General features: G+C 38.0%; 1 long non-coding RNA gene across 1 annotated transcript; it reads left to right on the top strand.

Moving 5' to 3' along the window:
* Window positions 1–413: 413 nt before the first annotated feature.
* LOC139128831 (uncharacterized) lies at window positions 414–6,112 on the top strand. Its single transcript, XR_011551423.1, has 3 exons — window positions 414–465; window positions 1,388–1,437; window positions 5,538–6,112. It is a non-coding gene; the product is annotated as an uncharacterized lncRNA (long non-coding RNA).
* The last annotated feature ends 345 nt before the right edge of the window (window positions 6,113–6,457 follow it).

Here is a 6,457-nt window from a genome sequence, read left to right on the forward strand (position 1 = left end):
CTTTCGGCGTTGCCATGGTGCTGAGCTGATCTTCTATCATGGATGACTTTCTGATGATACTCTCGCAGTATGAATCTCCCGCGGCCTATCAGCCATATTTACAGCTACCTTGAGCGTTGAACTGTTGGTACATCCTCGTATATAAGAAAATTATCCTAATATTTCTATAGTATGTAATACGCGATTTATATTGCCTTTTTGTGCTCAAAAAAGGGAATGATATTTTAACTTTTACAGAAGAAAACCGCTGGTTATATACAAAAACAGAACACAGTATTACCATCAAATCAAATCCATGTTTTACTCTGTATGATCCGGGATGTTTAGAAAACGAATGTGATGACTTCCGGTAGTGCAGTTGTTTATGTTCTTCTCTAACATAACCGTTATCGTCTAAGTAACATTAGTGATTGTATTTATCTGTAAACTAGCTTCACGCTGAATCAGCAGTTCCTGATATTTTAGGTAAGTTATAGAACATTACTGCAAAAATAATTAATATTTGCAAGTAATCTGGATCGGTTGTTGCTTGTCCGGTACCGGCGTTATGAATGATGGCATGCACGAAGTTTTCTTTCATCATTTCTTTACTTGTGCTACATGTTGCCTCCGTTGCCGGTGTTTGAAAGTGCTTCGAATAGGCCGAGTTTGAAAACGTGATCACCCAAACTTGGATTGTGTTTTTGATCACTCAATTTTACTCTCCCTAAACCACGCGGGGCTCATACAGGTTCTCGTAGTGTTGCTCTGCAGGCCGTCCGAGGCGAGACAGCCAGGTCACCTGCTGGCTTACCTTATCCCGCAGATTATCGTAACGCTGCGCGTTGCCTGGATAGCCGTTCGGGGCGAGCTGGCCGTGGGCCGCCGTTGAGGTAGCTACGCCAACGGCAGCCCCCGGCTAGCTCGCCTCGAACGGCTATCTAACCAACGTTATGAGATATTGCATGTCCTTTACTTCGCCAACGGCGACTCGCAGCCGCCTCGCTTCGAACGGCTAATCATGGAGGTGAAAACTTTAGCGGGAACACACGTCGAATAGCTCAGCGGTGTTTGCGTGTGCTGAGGGTCCATATATCTACGTATATCATTTGCTTCAAACTCGCCGTAGCGAAATCTTATAAGTTCTGTTTAAATTAAGCGTGTGCTCTTGCTGCGGGATCGGGCGGAGTGCAGGGTTTCTAGATAACCCGGTCTCACTTTTTCCCCTATCGAAGTACTGGTAAGTTGCTGCAGTTCGTAGTGCACAACTTTCCACACATAATTGATGAAATTGTGGTGTACGGAACCGCAACAGGTTGGTCCCAAAGTTAAATGTACTGTATTTCGGTTCCTCTGACTTCTGCACATAAATATTATAACAATTTTTTTCCCAATTTTTTCCCTGCAGCACCATTCCGGTAATTTGCTGTTTCAACAGATTGTGTAATTAATCAATAGGTAAGTACAATGTAAAAAACCTGTTTTATTAACTTTTTACCTGGGTGTCTGCTGTTGTTGCTGATTGTTAAAAGTTCACAGTGAAGTCGGCAGACACAGATCTGCGATGAATTTTCAGTAATGCTTTCTCGATCTAAGAGATCTATATCTCATGACTATGAAATGTATATTTCTTTATTCATTTGGTGTATTTTCCAAACATGCCTCAGTCATACCAATTTTTGTGCACACAGTTTTAGCAAATAAATGCTTATCTGTGACTTTTATTATGCAAATTTGGTCAATCTATGATTCCCAGTTTGCAATTCGCACTTTTCTTGGCTTGTCACCATGACAAGATTCATTGTCTTTCAAGGAGATGACAGGAAGTCTACCAAACTTTTAATCTTTTTGATACAAATGACCACTGTGGGCAAGATGCTGTTAGGTTTTATCGTGATTTCTGATGCTAATCAACATAACACATTATAATGCACAGTTGCAGTGCCCTGACCCATTCCCTTAAAGAGCCATGAGCTGCAACCTCAGATACCTTCCAATTTTCTCAGATATTCATTGCTACCTATAACTGACAGATATAATCATTAACTTTGCCTCATCAACTTTCTTCTGGCAAAGTAGGCAAGAAATTGAATAGATTTTTGTTCATTTCATATTCCCACTATTTTCAAAATCTTGTCATGTAATGTATAGAATGGAGCATTTTTTGTCAATGTGGATTGAATCCCTTTCCCATCCTTTCATTTGGTTACACTGTGTTGTATTTGTAAAATTTAAATGTGTAACAATTTGCTGTTTTGGATATAGTAGCATGGAGGTGTCCGTATTTGGGTGTGGGACCCGTTTATTATTTGGCATGCTAAGACCTCCGCATGCAGTCCAAATTGGTGGATAATTGTACTTGAGTGAACATCTTTGAGTTGGAACATTTCTGTGAATAATTTAATCAAAATATAAAATCATGAAAATGATATCAATAGTTGCAGCACATGGGCCTTTAAGCAAAACGTTGAAAACTTTGATTAGTCACTACACATAAGCGTTAGATTGTGTTGCTGACAGAGTGTTGGTAGTTTGATTTAGACTTGATACTTTTAGTTACTTCAGTGTCAACTCAATGTAGAAATGGCAAGTGTGTACATCACATAAAAGCCTCCTCATCTACCTGGTGATTTGAAACCAGACCTGTCAAACTTTTGAAACAAAGACATGACCAGAAATAGTTCTTGTATTATCTAACAGTATATGTATGTTTCTAAATGTATAATGTATCTTTCTTCTCCAAAAACATGGCATTTGGTGGGTAGATTAATACTGGACTTGTAAATGGGTTTTGTTCAAACATGCAAATTGGCTGAAAATGTAAAATGGTCAACAGTTAAAATTTCAAGAATCTTTTGGTCAGATTGCTAAAAGAAAAATGGTTTGTAGGGATGGTGTTGTATAGTGTTGTGTAGTTTGTGAGGGGTACTGCAATATTTTACTTAAAAATTGATTTTAAAAATTAAATGCATGCCAGCTGTACGCAACTACAATGGGGGAACATAAGGAAGCCTTGTCCCACTCAAATGCCTTGATTCCAGCTTCCATTTTAACAAGTGTTATTGTACACTTTCAAAGTTACTTTCCTGATTGCATTGAAATTTTAACTATATGGTATACAGGGTTGTTATTCTAATTTGTTCAGGTTATGACAAAATTAGCCATACTATTATAGTAGAATAGTTTTTTACTTTGGTATTTTTGTTTTTCTCAGTCTGCTAGAGAATTAAGGCAAATAAGGGTTATTTGACCAGACATCATTTTTTGTATGCAGTTTTATCTTTTTCTTTTAAATCCACAAAATTTTCAGTTTCTGACTTGTAAATAGTAACGTACATTGCAACATCCAAACCTTTCTGAAATCTGAAAAGGTCAAATTGCCTAAACATGATACTAGGAATTTGGGTTGAATTCTAAATGTCACCTGTAAGCAGTCACAGCAAGCTGTGAGACAATAGTCATGGATAGTGTAAAGTGCTCAGACATTGTGACCCCAGTGGTTCACAACGGGGGGGAGGAATACAACATGTCATGCCGAAAAAAACAGCCATACAGCTGGCCAGACACCTTTTAGAAATAAACAAATAAGGAACAAATAGTTTGACAAGGATGGATTCTGGTGATCCTTGACACAAAAGATGTTACTTAATAGTACGTTGACCTGTTTCCTGAATCCCTGGGATTAGGTTTGTTTAATGAGATAGGAGGATTATAAAGGTGTTGCTGGTTTTTGCACTCCATTCAAACTGCAATCTGTTGTATATAAATTTGTTGACAAAGCTTTAAAAAAGTGTGTTTTTAGACCAAGAAAAAAATTGTGTTTCAGTAACCTGACCTACCCAAGTTCAACAAGCCCCCCTCGCCTCAACCCTAAACTCTTTTTAGCATTTTGATTTTACAGTGCTTCCCCAATCAATATTGAAGGCTTCACCATGACAGTATAGCAATCACATTGAAAGGAAGTCGGGCGAGATTACATGACATGGGAACAAAGTGAAATCAAGCATTATTTCAGTAATATAACACAGTCCAACATGATAACTGCATCTTTATCATTGTAAACATCCTCTCAATATCAATAATGTGTCGCACTTTCGTTCAGCCGAGTCGCAAAATGAAAAAGCTCTGAAGCCCCTGTTACAGGAAACACACCTTTTTTTATTTTGACAGTGCAACAGGAGACATAACAACAGATGATAACAAAGAACAAAATATACACAAGAAAATTCATTTACTGTGATACATACAAATACTGGTACATGTACATTGATCCATAAAAGCATGCATTGGCTATTGTATGACTGTGCCAGGATTTTTTGGCCAATGATTTTTATTCTTGACATTTTGTTAGAAGCTGTACACAAGGATAAAAAAAAGACTGTGTGATAGAGAGCCTGTAGTAAAACAGATTTAAGAGTTCTTTGGTACGAGATATTGTTGCTCGGTCAAAGAATGGCTGCTTAAGTCAGACACTCATATCTGAATTCATAGATTGCTTGTCAAAAAGTGGTCAAAAGCCAAATTACATCAAGTTTTCGATATTTTCTCTCTTGTTGTAGTCAACCATTTTTGCCCCCCCCCCCCACCACACACACACACACACACACACACACACACACTGAATCGTAGAATTCTGAGTGTCTTGTTTATAAATATATACAGCTAGAAAACTACAGGCAGATTTCAGAATATGCTTGTAACAGGGGCTGATTAGTACCTGTAACAGGTCCTGAGAAAAAAAACCTCTTTTACGGGGCCTGTAAAATTGGTCAGATTTCAGGGCTGCATGTGCAGGCCTGAATTTCATTTGTGTAATTTCTGACTGTATCCAGTGCTGTGATCACAGGGCTGAAACATTAGTGTATAAACAGTGGTGTGCCAGTGTTGAATTTACAGGGCCTGATACAGGGTCCTAAAATTGCAAGATTTCAGGGTTGTACATGTTTAGTAAAATGGGTCAATTTTGAAAATAGAAGTGAATACAAGCATTATTGTGTGAACACTGAAAAAATTCAGGACCTGTTACAGGTCTGTGTTCACAGCACTGTATACAGTCCTGTGTATACATGTGCTGGGACAGGCAAAAATTTCAGACCCTGTCACAACACTGTGCACACAGCACTGTGCACACAGCCATGTCCTCACAGCATTTGCCACAGACCTGTACATGTACATCAGCCCCTGTCACAGCAATGGGAAATCTTTGCTGATGCAGACCTGTACCAGAGGGTAGTGTCAGGGCCAATGCAGGGCCCGTCACAGGTGTAAATTTTTTTTGTTGTGTAGTTTGTATATGTGTAATAGTTGATATTATCAGTGAAAAATGGATTCAAACTAAACAAAACTTTATAGGGGTAATGTAATTCCTTACAAGTCAAACTCTGTGATTTTTTCTGTATGTTTTCAGGAACAGTTCTAAAAATGCATATGCTAAAAATTCCACAAAGGTACAGCTACATCGATTGTACCAATAATGCCAGCAGAATTGTTTTCACACACATTTGCGTGTTACTTTGTATTAGTGTGTAATCTTCTGTCTTATTGTTTTTATTAACTAGTGATCAAATGGATACAAAACGAAAATATTGTCCTCACTGTGATGAAGAACTGGTAACCAAAGTCTACAAGCGGCATCGCAGACAATACTACAATGAACGTTCCAACAGTTGGACCAAAGTGGATGACTTTGAATCAGAAACTGATGACTTGCAGACTATCAGTGATGTTTTATACGACAACACTTGCGATGAGGGTGACCTGAACAGCTTTTTTGATTTGCATGAATCAACTACTGGTGATAATGCTGGAGGACAAACACCTCAAGAGAACATTGACAATTTCATAGACACTTTAGAAGAAGAAGACAGAGAGTACTTTTATGAACCTTATACAGAAGAAGAGAGCTGTTTCCGGAGTGATCAGTGTAATTTTGAGATCTGGGACAATGTAAATGAAAAGGAACTTAATGAGGATTTTAATGAAAAATCAAACTCATCCAATCTCTTTGTTTCAGTGTCTGCAGATGAGTCAACTGACCCAAGGTTGTTGACACTATTAAATTGGTTTTGTTTGTTTTTGTCTTACCTATGGTATTTCCATAATTTAACAGATACATGTATGCTATTAATACTGGAATTTTCAGGACACTGTTCCTTATTTTAGGGCAAATATTCCCATGCCTCATTGCTTTTCTGTTCTTTTACCTGCAAGTTTATACAAACTCAAAAAAGTATTAGGGCTCAATGAAGACAGATTTATCAAATATGTTGTTTGCCCAAAGTGCAGTTCAATTTACAAGTTTGAGGATTGTCACAAACGTGTAGGAAGTCAAAATGTACCAGTAAAATGCAAATTTACAGAGTTTCCAGCACATAAACAGAAAAAGCACAGACAACCTTGTGGGGCACCTCTACTTAAAGAAGTAGAACTAAAAGGAAACAAAAAACGGTTGTACCCTTTTAAAGTGTATTGCTACAAA

Source organism: Ptychodera flava, unplaced genomic scaffold (assembly GCF_041260155.1).
Source record: "Ptychodera flava strain L36383 unplaced genomic scaffold, AS_Pfla_20210202 Scaffold_72__1_contigs__length_606033_pilon, whole genome shotgun sequence".
Lineage (NCBI taxonomy): Eukaryota > Metazoa > Hemichordata > Enteropneusta > Ptychoderidae > Ptychodera > Ptychodera flava.